Source organism: Echinops telfairi, unplaced genomic scaffold (assembly GCF_000313985.2).
Source record: "Echinops telfairi isolate 266 unplaced genomic scaffold, ASM31398v2 ScPeMD7_70;HRSCAF=299, whole genome shotgun sequence".
Taxonomy (NCBI): Eukaryota; Metazoa; Chordata; class Mammalia; order Afrosoricida; family Tenrecidae; genus Echinops; species Echinops telfairi.
This window is the reverse complement of record NW_022103968.1, coordinates 22,937,626-22,953,431: the sequence shown is the minus strand read 5'-3', so window position 1 is coordinate 22,953,431 and position 15,806 is coordinate 22,937,626.

Here is a 15,806-nt window from a genome sequence, read left to right as displayed (position 1 = left end):
GTTTCTCTTGGCTAGAATCAGGACCTGAACAAGCTTAAGAGAAAACACTGTTTCCAAACCTCAAGGGACCTCCTGGTTGAAGATTGAAGAGAAGTCCCTGGGGGGGGGGAGTCCCTAGTCCTTTCGGCCCCTTTAATATCGTGAGAGGGTGGGACGTTAGGGCCTGGAAAGGCTTCTACCTTAAAAAGTCACCAGACGCAGATGACAAAAAGCCAATTTTCTCGCCTTTTTAAAAAATATATACCTGATTTTTTCAGGCAAACAAGTTATTTGCAAAAGATGAATTTTTTATATATACCACCGAGTAGGAGTGGATATTAATCATTTTGGTAAATAGATTTTAGTTTACTCCCCAAACACAGTTTTGAAGCAGCATGCAAATTATTTATAAATGAAAAAGGGAGACGGGGAGGCAAGTCTATGAACTTCCTCTTGTGAAAAAGTTCATGAATTGGATTGTAATAAGGCTTGCTCTTAGCACAGTGAGTTTCTGTGCAGCAGAGTGAAGTTTTGCATGGAAACTTTGCAGGTAGCTCCTGCTCCGCAGAAACAAGAGGGTCAGGATGCTTTCAGTTAAAGCACACACACACCAAAATTTCCCAGCTCACCTCCTGCTGAGTAATAAGTACCCAATGAATGCCTTTTAGTATGCTATAATACTCATTAAGATATTAATAGCAGTGTTGGTTCTTCTGATGCTACATGTTTTTGATGGAGACCAGCAAGGCTGAACCGAATCAGCCCATTTTGTTGATTTAATAGTAGACTTGTATGAGAAGTAAGGAATTCCCGGACACTTAATTGTGCTTCTGAAGAACCTACACATAGACCAATAGGCAGTCATGCAGTACTTCAGGGTTAACAAAATTTAATGTGTGCCTCAGGATTGTGTCATTTCACCATACTTATTCAATTTAAATGCCAAACAAATAATCCAATAAGATCAACTATACGAAGACCTTGATGTCAGGATTGGAGGAAGCCTTATTCACAACTTGTGATACGCAGATGATACAACTTTCCTTGCTAAAAGGGAAGAAAATTTGAAGCATACATCTGTAAAAATAAAGGACTACTATCTTCTGTATGGATTGCAACTCAGTGTAAAGAAGACAAGATCTTCACGACTGGATCAATCGATAACACTATGATACATAGAGAAAAGAACACATTGTTAAGGATGTAATTTTACATAGACCCCCCCCCCCAACAATGCTCATGTAAGCACCTCTCAAGGACTCCAATGATGTATTCCATTGGGCAAATCTGCACCAGATTTCTATGAAAAGTGTTCAAGAGCAACAATGTCACTTTGAGAACTAAGGCGAGCCTATTCGGAGACATGGTATTTTCAATAGCCTCTTATAAAGTTGGACATTGAATAAGCAAGACTGCAGAAACACAGATGAAAAGAATTGAAAGTATCAGGGAGCACAAAAGAACAAACAAATCTAGAGAAGTAGAGCCAGAATGCCCATTAGAAGAGACACTGGCCAGGCTTTGTCTCATGTAATTTGGACATGTTATCAGGAGAGATCAATCCCTGTGAAAGAACTTTATATTTGGTAATACACAGTTTGCAAAAAAGGAAGATGTCAACCAAGTCCGTATGGAAGAAGCACTACAACATCAGTCACTGAAGGGTTGAAAATTATATAATCTGAGGTCGAAGGAGGGAATTGTATCAGATCCCAAATTGTGAGAATCTAGACTACAGAAGGATATAGATGACAGAGGGAGCCCTAGAAACATTTGTGGGCTCTACATGGGAAATAAGCCTCTAGTGATTGTCCTCTATCCATAATAGAGGGATGGGAGGAAAATAGTTACAAATAGAAGGCATTGAGAAGATCAAAATGATCAACTTGATTTGAATGGTTAAAACCGTGTCAGTTGATCCCTCCTTGGATGCACGTTAGGGCTGATCTGGTTTTCAACATTTTCTGTAATTTTTGTTTTGTCTTTGTTCAGATTAGGGTTTATCTCAGATGTGTTATATCATTGGGAGTCACCGTCTTGAATTTGTGTTTTCTCCTTTTCAATGTATGAAACCTATAGAGACAGCGAATGGAATAAGGGTTTCTGGGGGGCGGGGTACAGTGGTGGTGGTGGTGAGGTTTAAAAGGAAGCTGATGTCAAGGAGTTGAGGAAGGGAAAGAATGTTTTGGAACTGACTGTGGTAGAATTTTTATTATGGTACAATACTGCTTGATGAGATTGAACTATGGAATGACGTGATATCTGTATTAACTCCCAATAAAATGGTTTTGGGAAAATAAAAAGGCAATAAGATGGATTGCCATCATAAGTGCAAAGATGGACCATAAACAATTGTGAGAGTGTGTCCGCCTGGGCAGAGGGTCACAAAGGAGCAGAGCGTACTTCAGGCATTTAATAATAACAACAACTGAAGGAGTGAGGCATTCTAGTGGGGTAGGGGATTGTGCGTTAGACCGCTAGCTACCAGGTCAGCTGTTTAAACAACCAGCTGCTTCAAGGGAGCTCTCTGTCCCCATAAAGGTTTACAGTCTTGCAAACCCTCTGAAGCCATTCTACTCCGTCCTATAGGGTTGCTGTGAGTTGGCATTGACTTCATGGGATGGCAGTATATATTGGGAGAGGAATTTGAGAATTACAGGAGTATTCTTGTGACCACTAACAACATTGGTTTTGTTCATTAGAAACTGAGTTGTTAAGGAGTTTTACCTCCATGGTCGTTTCCATATAAGCAAATAAAATCACCTGGACGACATGAGTTTGAAAACAGATTTGAAAACAAGAATTTAGAAGATATTAGGTACCAAAGAGGCATAGGATGAAGTGATAACACATTCTGGCTTGTCGTTTTCTGTTTCTAATCCATTACTCGTTCAAAACTAAGTGCTCACTTCTTGTGAATTTCATATTTGATTGAGGTTCACTGAGTGTAATGCCTAGGCACATTAGGAAGCAAGGACATTGCTTCTCTGTACCCTGAGTAGTAAGAATGAATCCCTGTATTAACGTATCTGGGGCACTTTGCTGCAGACATTATTAAAGCAGAGCTCCCGTTGGCATACACTAAGCAATTGTGAAGCGATTCACTTGTGCTGCACAAAAGCAATAGTCCAAGTTGTACAGGCAGGTGCACATGTCTGAATTATGGTCACATGAGAAGACAATTATATACCTAAGAGTGAGATGTAATTGTTCCCTCCAATAGAGATAGAATGGTGATTTATACCAAGCTTCATCACTGCAGATTTTAAACACACCACATCGAGGCTGGCAAACAGCCAGTGAAACTGGCCTTCTTGCCATTTGAATCCTTAAAACTACACCTGAAGCAGCTCTGCTGACAGACGGTAAGCAAGAAGTCCTGATGGGGAAAGACAGGACATTCTATTTTTAGTTATTTCACTATTTACCATCTGGAAGATGCCCAAGTAGGCTATCTAGTGCATTTTAAAATCTATAGAAATGTGGTTGCTGGCAAGTTCTGATGAAAACAAGTCCAACTAATACGAAAGAAATTATTACTTTAAAAATGTGTCCCCTTCTAATCTATCTGTACAGTAGTATTAAATCATATGAATTAAGATAGAAATTATCTCAGGCTGTACTTGCCCTCAAGGATAATGTAATGATCAAATAATTCTGCTCAAGTACTTTAGGCCTTTGGTTTCCAAAGCTGTGGGCACTAAAATAATAGCCCAGAATCAAACAGGCAAGCAGAGTTCTCATGCTCTGAAACAATCACAGATAAGAGGCACTGGGAATTTCTTGCTTTGCAGCCAGTGACCAATAGAGGGATTCTGAGAGTTGGAAGGCATCTTCAAGTTCAACAAGTTCAACTATTACTTGTTTTTTTTTTATTCTTCTGCTGGAATACAGTAAATACACTTGAATTTTTGGAATCAAGTCAAACTTAGAAAGCTTTCCTTAACAGACTGGGGGAATAGATTGCAGCATCACAACACAGTGGCAAATCCTCTGCCCATGTAGACTGACCTTGCTTCAGTTGGGGTTCTCTACAATGAACTTGAGAATCACAGAAGCTTCTAATGTGTATTTAACAGAAGAATCATCACTGCCTTGCATCAACCAGGCAGGGCCTTTGCTGATTTGTACCCAAGACCTACAGGACTTAACAGTGCAAATCCTCATGCCTGTATTTTTAGATCACTAGTCTGACACAGCAGATAAAAGCAGTCATATAATTTTACTAAAACTTTAATTTTTATTTATCATATCAACTGTATGAGGCAGCATTGTCCATTTCCCCATTTTATAGTGGTGGGAAAAAAACTGGATACATTTTCCAAAGGTCACAAATGGCAAAGGTTGCAAGTCCAGGAAGTGACATTCTGGAGTCTCTGACCTCAAGCACTAGCTTGTGCTGCCACACGGTCTGTTTCTTGTGTCCTCACTCTGTGTACTTTCAGTTGTTTCCCAGGAGGCTTTGAAAGCTAGGTTTTCTGTGAGGTTGTCAAATGATATTAGAAATGGTGTCCAATTAGAAATGGTATTCATTAAAAAATAACCAATATAATAACACTTGAATCCTATTTTCCTGTGTCTAACCAGGAAAGAAGTATTAAGATTGGTGGTGATAAGGTATATAAATCTCTTGATTGGTTAGAGCAGACATTTTGAAGTACTCCAAGGAGAGTTTTGACTGTGAGAGTTTTCATTCCAATGGCTCAAGTCAACCAAAAGCAGATGTTTAGAATCGAGAAGGCTCAGGGAAGTGTGTTTTGGGGTTTGGGGGAGTGGAGCTCAATGGCTATGTCCTAAGAAGCCCCATTGAGAGACCTTCCAGTGGTGATAAGCTGTAGCCATAGATCTCAGTCCTCCAGGCCTACACATCAAATTAAACCATCACAAGACAAGCTCCATCTCTCATGAGAATGATGTAGACCAGGATGATAATTCATTAATTTACAATGAAAAATAGAGTCACCCTGTGGCCTGGAATTCTTGCAATAGCATGGCTGGCAAATTCTCACCCTGTAGGCAGACCAATGCGGGAAATGAAATTATAATCAGAAGGCTGCTTGATTAGTATGGAATTAGAGCAAGGAAAGTGAGTGAGATAATTTTAGGCTTAATGGTGTGAGACAAAGACAGCTTGATATGTCCATCTCCCCAGCAGGGATAGCCTTTCGAACTGCAAGATAATATTCAACTCTCAGTGTCCTAAATTTCTCTCCCTAAGATTGGCTTAGAGAGACACAGCCAACTTTTCTTACATGATTATGATTTTTCTACAATTACTTCCATACAAAAATCTCTTTGTGTGTGTGCACTTTTGTTAATAAATTGACTTTATCCCCTTTAATTTTGGGCCAGCCAAGAAGCTCTTCTATTTCCAACAACCCTGCGTTCTAGATTTCAACGCATAGAATGCTCTTTGGCTGTTCATAGGTGTTCAGGGACTAATCCTTCAGGAGGGGGCAGCCTACATCTTCCTCAGAGTCTGGAAACTCTTCTCAAACATGTTCACTGTGGGTGACCCTGATGGTATTGAAAAGACTGATGGCATAACTTACAACACCACCGCAGCAATAACAATAACAACAACAAAATACTACAGTACAACAAAATTGATCATGTAACATGGTAGCTGCAAATCTGGGCTCACCTATAGCAATGATTGTGAGGGTGGTAGAAACTAGTAATGTTTTGTTCTATTGTCCATAGGGTTGTTAAGAGTTGAAACTGATTTGATGGCACCTAAGTGGTTATTTTTTAGGCTGCTAATGGCAAGATCAGCAGTTCAAAACCACCACCCACTCCAAGGGAGAGAGGCGAAGCTTTCTGCTCTCGTAAAGAGTTACAGTCTCAGAAACCCACAGAATCAATTCTACCATGTCCTATAGGGTGACTTTTAGCCAAAATATACTCTATGGCAGGGAGTTTAAGTTTTGAGCTTATGTAAGAACAACAAAACTGGCCTTATCCTTTTGACAATGGTACAACCCTCAAAGCTTGTTTTAGACTTGATCAACTCCTAGAAGTAGTAGCTTGGTTCTGAACTTGTTTGTTCTTTGGGCACACCTCACTGTTTTCAAGAAAGCTTCATTCCTAAATGTAGCAGATGCTGTTGGTGACTTGTCCTAAATATTTCCATCCACTTCTGAGACCACTTGTAGCAGCGGTGGACAGTTCCTGAGCATCCTCGTGGCTTCTTACCACAAGTGGATATTTCTTTCCTTCTTGCCTCTCAGGTTTTCTCAGTGGCGGGGGAACAGTAGAAGTACTAGGAACGTAGCACCCTCGGTGACAACCTTATTGAAGCTAGATGATAAATACTGTAGCTTCACTAACTGCAATGTGTAATACATTTTATAAGATGTCTCAAGACCCCCGTTTCCATAGTGCCTCTCATTCAAGAAAGTCATCTCTATCGGTCTCTCCCACTCTTCGCTATACTTTGTCCATTCAACCATTTGGGTTTTCTAGAAGGATCTCTCAATAACTTGTATTTTCTTGTCTCAGAGTTTGTTGTTGGAATAATTTTTTAAAAGAGCTTCAATCTCTGATGTATTGAAATAAAGTTCCCTACCACGGATTTTTATCTTGACTAACTCCTGGTATCCAGTCAATTAATGCCATTCTAACATTAAGCATAGATTTTCTTCTAGTATTGCCCTAAGATCCCCAAAGAAAAAGAGTGTCTTCATTACTGAGTGCTCCCAAGGTGTATTTTCAGTTAGCATATGATTAAGTCTTTTTCAGTAAGATTCCAAACTTTTGAATTATTTTAGTGCTTTTAGAAAGGAACTCAATGTATATTTTAAAAGCATTAGCATGTTCCTAGATTTTGAACCATTAATTCTGCTTCTGGGAATTTATTTAAAGGATATATATATATATATATAATCAAGGCATATGTGTTAAATCTATAAAATATTAATTTTTGGATGGTTTATAATAACAGAAATTAAAGTAAGCTTGAAAATAATCTAAATGTCCAACAACAAGCATGGCTGGTCACATTAAAGTGCATGAGCTCGTTGCGAAAGCATTTATCTAGAAAATATACCTCTACCAGTCATTGTTTTGGTAAGATGTTAAATGAAATGAAACAAAAGAAAGTAATATTTGTGATATGATTATCATGTAATTTTGATTTTTGCATAAGGAAAGGTGCTGGAATAGAATGCCCTAAGGTCACCTACAATCTGTCAAACTAAACTACTGACATTGTGAATCAAAGCCCAACCTGTTATCACTATGTGTGTGTGTTAAGTTGTTTCTAACAATTCCTACACATTTTCCCACAAAGCTACTCCTAGTATTAATACTGACAGTATCGATTAATTATAGCTTGAAAACAAGTGAATGCCCTAAATCAAGTTTCTTTTGAGGACAAGAATGGAGTTGTGGGCGGGGGGTGGGGGCAGGAATTATTCATCTCTTTTGTGTCTGTTACTTCTGGACAAAAACTCATAGTTCAAGAGAATGCCAAATAATAATGAAAATATTAGATATTTGCCTTCCCCAATAATATGCCCAAAGGTAAAGAGTAAGAATATTGTCAATTTGAGAATCCACAATTCTGAATGGCGGGATTATGCCAGGCACTGATTGCAAGAAACTAATGGAATTTGCAAAAATTAATTATTGATGGAGCCCGAACCAGACCTCCAGTTTCCTGAGTAGGGTTTAGTCCACATAGACCTTAATCAATTAATTCCCTTACCTGCAAATGGAGTAATATCCTTTGCATGAGTCTTTGGCTTTGGTTGGAATCAAATGAAAGAAAATTATTGGAAGGTCTCTGTACAGTACAGATCAAGCTCACAATAAGCCAATGTGTGATTTAAAAGACAAGTCAAGTGGTCATTGGTACAACTTGATTGATGATCTGAAGAGGTCAATGGGATCAACTCTTGGCGGCAGGGACATTATCTGGGGAAGGAGATACAAGCTATTAGCTGCTCTGTCAATAGGCTCTGAGGACTGAGTGCCTTGGCTGGACGTGCGGCAGGCGGATCAGCTAGGTGTAGCTGATGCATGGTTCCCTCTCCCTAGGTGTGACAGTGCCCATTCTTTGTTCCTGCACCATGTGTGAGTCATTCCGACGGGGAAGATCTAGCACTGCTAACTGGAGCTTTATCTCCTCCCATCCTCATTTTTTCAGCCACAGTGAATACACTGTTTCCCTTGACACCTCATTCTTTCCAAACAGGTGCCTTCTCCTAGGCCCAATCAAGGGCAGTTCACCTTTTAGAAGAAGCCTGCTGTTTTCCTATCCTCTTTAGGAGCATGGAGGCAGCTAAGAGGTACATGAAGCCATTAAAACAAAATAAGTAAATTCTCTGCCTGGAGCAGAGACCCAAGATATGCTTTAAATCATCGGGCTGGCTAATTCAGAAGGGATGGAACTCTAGACAAGGTAGTATAAGGTTCAAATTGTGAGTTAATACTTGAAACACCGAATCTTATTATTCTCAAGTGCAACCTATGCTATGAAAGCATATATAAAATATTTCGTAGAATAAACATGAGACTGGGTATTTTAAGGTCTTTAGTCTAGTCTTGATTCAGTCACTAACTTGCTCTGTGCACACTTCACTTAAATCCTCTCTTGTTAGATGCCATCCCGTTGGCCCTGACCCACAGTCACTTTATCCAAACACATCAAAACACTTCCATGCGCACAGTTGTTACTATGTTTGAGCCCATCATGGCCAGTATGCCGCCAACCTATGTCATTGAAGGTCTTCATCTTATTTTGTTGTTGTCTTCTCCAGGGACTGGACTCTCCTGATAACATGTCCAAAGTACATGACAACAGGTGTCTTTTTTCTCGCTTCTCGGTAGCATCATGACTATACTTCCTCCAAATCAGATTTGTCTGGTCTTCTGGCAGTCAGGGTATTTTCATTAATCTTCACCAACACCACAATTTGAGTGCAGCAATTCTTCTGCAGTATTTCTGATTCATTGTCCAGCTTTCATGTGCATGCAAGGCAATTAAAAATGTCATGGTGCAGGTCAGGTGTGGCTCCGTTTTCAAATTGACATCATTGCTCTTCAACACTATATAGAGGTCTTTATAGCAGATCTGCCCATCATTTAATTTCTTCTCCGTTGCTTCCACAAGCATTGATTGTAGATCCAAGTAAAATTCAAACCTTCACCACTCTTGGCCCATTTTTAATGTGAAGAAAATTTCCTAGACAATCCTGAAGATCTTTTCATCTCTGACGTCCTATGATTGCATATAAACTGCTGTTAAAGGTGAGGCAATACCACCAAACCAAACCTGCCACTATGTGGATTTTTGACATATAACTCTGTGAGGCTGTAAATCTTTACAAGAGCAGAGAGATTCATCTGGCCCATCATATCACAGAGCAGGTTTATTAACTTGTTAAAACTTACTGCACATCCCACAGAACATTTAAATTTTTTTGTTAAAAACTACATCTTAATGACTATAGTTTAAGTTTGGCCATCGAAAATCAACCAGGAAATCGGTTTTTTTCTTTGCTACCATTGGGTTTAAGAATTTTTTTTTCTTCTATTTTTCTGTGTCCCCTCTAACCATATGAACATAGTATGAATTTTATAAGGAAATTCAGCCAGCTTGAGTTCAAAGTCAGAGTTTACTACTATTTAACTATCATATCTTAATAAATAACTGAAATATTGTGGCTCATTCAATACAATGATAGAAAAATATCTATTTCCCCAGGTAGTTACTCTGTTTGATTGCTAACCAAAAGATTAGAGGTTCAAATTCCTTCCTGGCAGTCTCTTAGAAGAAAGTATTCCTGATCTACCTGTGAACCACCAGCCATTTAAACACCATGGAACATAGTTCTACCCTGACACCAATGGGATCACTGTGAGTAGAAATCAGCTCCACTGTAGCAACTAGGATTATATGTGAAGGTCTTAAAGCACAACTAGCCAAGAAGAAAAAGTGTATTCTGAGAAGAGGGTCAAATGATTTGAGTTTTTTGGGCATCTACTTTTCAGAAAAAAGAACTACTGGGAAACTCTTAGAAAAGGCTAGCCAAAGAACTGGAAGACAAAGAGAAAATGGTCCTATGGAAGTCAAAATAGCAAAGTTTCATGAAAGAGATCACCGTCTAGTCATATTATACTGACTTGAATAAAAAATAAGAAAGGCTGACGAAATAGGCATTGCATTTGACAAGGCAAAGATTACAGCTAACCTTTGAGAGAGTCTTGGAAGAATGATGTGGGAAAAACTAAATTTCAGTTTGTTAAGAATGGATTTGAGGTGAGAAATAAGAGGCAGGGAATGTAGCTCACTATTTCTATATGATGCCAGGTAATAGCACTCATAGCTGGATAGACAAAGAATAGAATGGGAACACAATAACCCTCATTGGTATACAATAAACGAGTCCATGTATTTTAAGAATATAAGTTAATATTTTGAATTTGAATTTTTGTATTTAATCTCAGGGAAGTCTTTAAAGTCTTCACTAGAAAATAGTTTAAATGATTGTGATAATGCTCAGAATTCAGGGGATTAACACTAAAATATGAGTACCTACTTCGTGAATATCAGAAAGGCTGTACTTTTATCTTGTTGCTATGGGACCATGGCTCTGTAAAATCCAAACAATCAGAAGACAAGTGGGAAGACTTCCTGAATCAGCCCATCCTTTTTGTCAGCATGGTGCCAAATAGCTGCTCTGACTAATTTCCTCACTGAGTTGACTCAATAGGATACTTTTGGAGGCAGGATTTAGCAAACCCCAGGGGCTTAAAGAGAGTCTTACTTAGACCACAATTGTCCTAATTAACTAGACTTTACACATCCACAAAGGCAAACTAATCTAAACTGTCTGTTTTTTAAACATATTTGTTGTTGTTAGGTACACACAGATACATATCTGCTTACATACATAGTCTCTCTCTTCCTGGGGTGCTTGCTGTTGTTGGTTGCCATTGGGCTGTTTCTCTCTCAGGAGTATATGTTTTTAAGAGTAAAACTGCTTCATGGGGTTTTCTTTGCTGTGATCTTTATGGAAGGAAATTGTCAGGTCTTTTCTGTGGGTTCAAACTGGCCACCTTTATGATAGTAGTCAAATACCGTTGGTGCCGCCTTAAGATGTTCAGTTGTAGGTAAAACTTACAGGGAGATTTTTGGAAAGTTTTTGTAAGAAAAGAAATGATTTAATGTTCAACATTTGTGGGGTGACAACTTTGTGTATTCTGCTATTGCCGAACTTCACCTAAAACTGTTACAGAGATTGGGCCACACTACTATTTATAAATGTACTCTATTTTTGTGATAATAGAAAATGAGGGGCAGAAAGAAAGAAGTTGTGAGTAGAGTAAGAAAAATCAGAGGCTGGACAGATAGACGGAATAATAAAAGTTCCTCCACAAATCAAAAAGAAGCTGAGGACAATTGAAGATGTCTCTGCTGACAAATTCTTTCTATTCCTGGATATCTTCCACCTACTAAGTCAAGATACTTGGGTGAAGTTTGCTAGGGTCATAGCTGAAAATTTCACATCAGGATTAGTTTATCTGTCTCCAGATCTCTGACACATAACTTCCTAAACAGAATACAAAATTTGCTCTCAGAAGAAGGGAGAGGAGTTAATCTAGTGGAATGCTTTAGGTAGCTCCCAGGAAGCAACATTTTTATCTGTTCTACTTTAAAGCAGGAGAAAGGGCTAAATATAGCTCGAATAGACCTCTGGATTGTCCAATAGATGTCATTGTGACTTCTTGGAAATAAAGTAACCTTAAGCCAAACAGGAAAGGCCAAAGAACATGATGTGAACACCATTATTATAAATGAATTAATTATATTTATGCTACCATATTCTATTATTTCAACCAAGAGCCATATGATTATTTAACATTTGTTATTCTAACTAGATGAGTATATTATATAAAAATAAATCATAATACAGTTTTAAAATACGTGTAAATATTTGATGCTTGGCAAGGTGCTGACACAGAGAAAATCATTTGATAAAGAAAGCCCACGGGTGGAAACACACTTCTACTTCAAAGACATCTAAGAAGGCAATTATTAATCTTGAATGTGGATTGAACCCAGCATTTTCTACTGTCTCAGAAGTGCTGAGCCCCGATGTACTTGTCTCAGAAGAGGAAAGTTGCCCCACTTTTTGCTTATTCAGAAGAGCCTGAAGACTGACATGCAAGATCTAAATGATAAAGGATATTTAGTACGATATGATAGCTTCCCTTCTATATTCAGATGTTCCCTCTTTGTCTACTACCACTAAGTGGGTCTTAGTATTATAGGATCTTACTCTCAACCAAGAACTTATAACAACTAAGTTTAGTTCTTTGTGGTAACTACATTTTGAACAACCATCAACCAATGTTCATTGCTTCACGCTGTATATTGTACGTATGCAGGGGTTATAGGATGGATAACTAGATCCTGCTACAGCATGAAGTGTCTAATACTAGCCCATAAATTCCTCTTCAGACTCACATTGCCACTTGCAATGATGTCAAATGCAGGGAGATCACAGATTGGTGGGTGAAAACTCTTGTGGATCCAATGACAGTAGAAGCATCACAGGGTTGTCTCCACCTCATGGCTTGCTCAGGTCTCAGTCTAGCTCCACATGGCTTTATCCACAAGAAGAGGAAGTCAGAGAGAGTGTGGCCCACCTCCAGGAAGAAAGTGAGGAAGTTCCCAGAATCCTCACGAAGAGGCCATGCAGGCAAGGAAGCATTATCAGCCTGTGATCTGATCGACAGAATAACTCTACCCCTTCATTCTTAATACCTCCTAAAGTTGACATGCGATTGTGTAACCAGATGGTTAGAAAGTGATGTATTTTTATCAGATGTCATGGAGTTAATTCTGGTTCACTGCGAACCTACATATAACAAAAAGTAACACTGCCTGGTCCTGAGCCATCCTCTTTTTTTTTTTATATAATTTTATTGGGGGCTTGTACAATTCTTATCACAATCTATACATCCATCGATTGTGTCAAGCACATTTGTGTATTTGTTGCCATCATCATTCTCAGAACATTTTCTTTCTACTTGAGCCTTGATATCAGCTCCTCATTTTCCCCCTCCCTCCCTGCTACCCTCTCCCTCATGAACCCTTGATAATTTATAAATTTTGTCACTATTTTGTCATATCTTACACTGCCCGACATCTCCCTTCACTCACTTTTCTGTTGTCCAGCCCCCAGGGAGGAAGTTATATGTAGATCCTTGTAATTGGTTCCCCCTTTCTTAATTGTTGTTAACTGCGAGTCCATTATTCCAACCATCTCATTAGGAATCTTCCCTATTTTTGCTCACCCTCTACCAAGCATGATGTCCTTTCCTAAGAATGAATCCCTCCTGAGAGCATGCCCCAAATATGGGAGGCCAAGTTCCCTCATCCTCTGTTCTTCCAAGACCGATTTGTTTTTCTCTGGGCTCCAAGAAAACGAAAATCAGACTCACTGCAATTGAGTAGATGCTGACTGAGTTGCATGTTGGCCTGCAATGGCAGCAGTTCAAAACTAACAGCTTCCTCCACAGGATAAAGATGAGACTTTCTGCTCTTGTAAAGACTTACAGTTTTGTGAGCTCCCAGACGAGGCAGCTCTACACCGTCCTTCAGGGACACTCTAATTCTCCTGGCAGCCCAGGGCATTTTCAGCATCCTTCACCAACAGCATGCCTCAGAGTGATCACTTAATTTTCTGTTCTCTTCATCCATTGGCTAGTTTTCACATGTATATGTGGTGAATAAAAGCACGATAGCTTGACTGTGTGCAGGTGCATTTTCGTCCTCAAGTGACATCATTGCTTTTTCATACTTTAAAGAGGGTGTTTGCAGCCAATATGACAGGAGTACAGATAAAATATGGGACTTGGTTGTAGAAGTGGTAGAACTGAAAATGGTCAGACTTGGGACATATAAGGTAGAATTGACTGTTTTTGGTTTTTGTTCGTTTTTTTGCTCAGAATTTACATGCAATTCTGATGACATTAACCTTAGTCCTCCCCTGTCTCTACCAGTAAAGAAAATACATAGTAAAGTGAGTGCAAACAATGTTTTTGTTAGATTAACCTTGAATATCATTAAGTGTGAAAAAAATGTTTCCCAAATGACTGTGTTATTAGTGACAGATTACTTATGATGGATCTTTCCCCTCATCACTATAGGACTCCAAAGCTAGGAGTGGATCTCAAAGAAGCTAGTGATCCGGTTCTATTAAGGTCAGATTGTCTCAGCCAGGCCCTTAATGCATGCTTGTGGAAACAGAGGATAAAGATGTTGCATTGCATTAATAGATGGCTCAAGACTGTGGCAATTGTTATGGAAGCTTAGTCTGATACTATAGGATACAATGAAAGGTAATGAGTGGATAGTGTGCGAAAGGAAGTCCCACTTCTCTTTCTCTTGAAATGTAATTGACATTCTTTTACTATTTATTAATTTCTGTAAAACAAAATACAGGAAGGAAAATCTATAGGAAAACATCTTACTCGGGTATTATTGAGCACTCTGTCACCCCTCCCACTCCATGAGAATTGTTTGGTGTGGGATGAACCCTGCCAATGAGGTCTCACCAGCACTCTTTCTGGTTGAGCAGGTAGATGGGGATAAAAGGGACTCTTCACATCTAATCAACTTTATGGGGTCGTTGGATAGGGCTGCAGCTGTCTCTTTATGCAAAGATACTAAATGCATTCCTCTTTTCACTGAATTCCAGATGGCCATAGAGGAAAGGACAGGAATTGCGTGGAAAGCCTGGACTCTCAGAGATGGCTTAGAAAAACCCTGACCCTAAAGAACTGAGCAGTAGAAATCATTTAGCTCATGACGCTAACAAAGACATTCTCTCCTGTGAGTGGAAGGAAGGGACAGGCTCAGCACATGAGAACACTCAGGCTGTAGGATTTTTCTGGGACTGAGGCAGCCAACACGATGCTCCTGTTTGAAAGGGAAGGGGCTGTTTCCATTGTCAATAGGCCAGCAGGAAAGCACCTGAGATTGGGCTCTGCATCCCTAACACTTCCCCCAACCCATGCTCTTCTCTCTGATCTTTCCATTCCTGGAATATCTCCCTCTCCATCTGTGAGAATTTTATTTGTTCTTCTACACTGTATTAGGCAGGGCTTTTCACTGGTGTTTCTATCATTTCCCACAAAAGGTAAAAGAAAAACTACAACAATGATGGGGAAAATATCTATGTAATTCAAATAAACAAGTGAATCTAGAGCTGGAGTCTTAGCTTCAAGTTTGGCTGGACACAATCTATCAACAATGCCATCAATAATATTTACGTGGCATTGGAGATCAGAGTCTACAGCCACACAATAGACAGACGTTAGTTCTACAACTATCCTAAAGAAAAAGAAAGCGTCTTCGTTGTTGGGTCAAAACCAGAACTGGCCTTGTTGCTCTGATTGACTTACCCTGGACGATCTATGTGAGCTCTGTGCACACAGCCTCTCAGTGATTCACCTATTGCCAGACGGAGTCCACACCACCAGATCCCAAGGGCCAAACTGCAGGAGACAATCCCCACTGAGAGTCCTCACCTCACTGCCATGGAGTTGATTCGGACTCAGAGTGACCCTATACAACAGTCGAACTGCTTCTGTGGTTTCCAAGGAGGTACATTTTCACTGGAGCAGGAAGTCTCACCTTTCAGTGGAGCAACTGCCATTAGCAGCCAACACGTACTCCGCCATGACAACAGGTTTCTGTCACAGCAGGAAGGACAAGTCACTGCCGGATCTGAAACAATACAAACAAACCCAGACAGGTTCCCTAAGGAGGACTTCCCTCAGGTATTCCATTTCCTTCAAGAAAGTTTAGT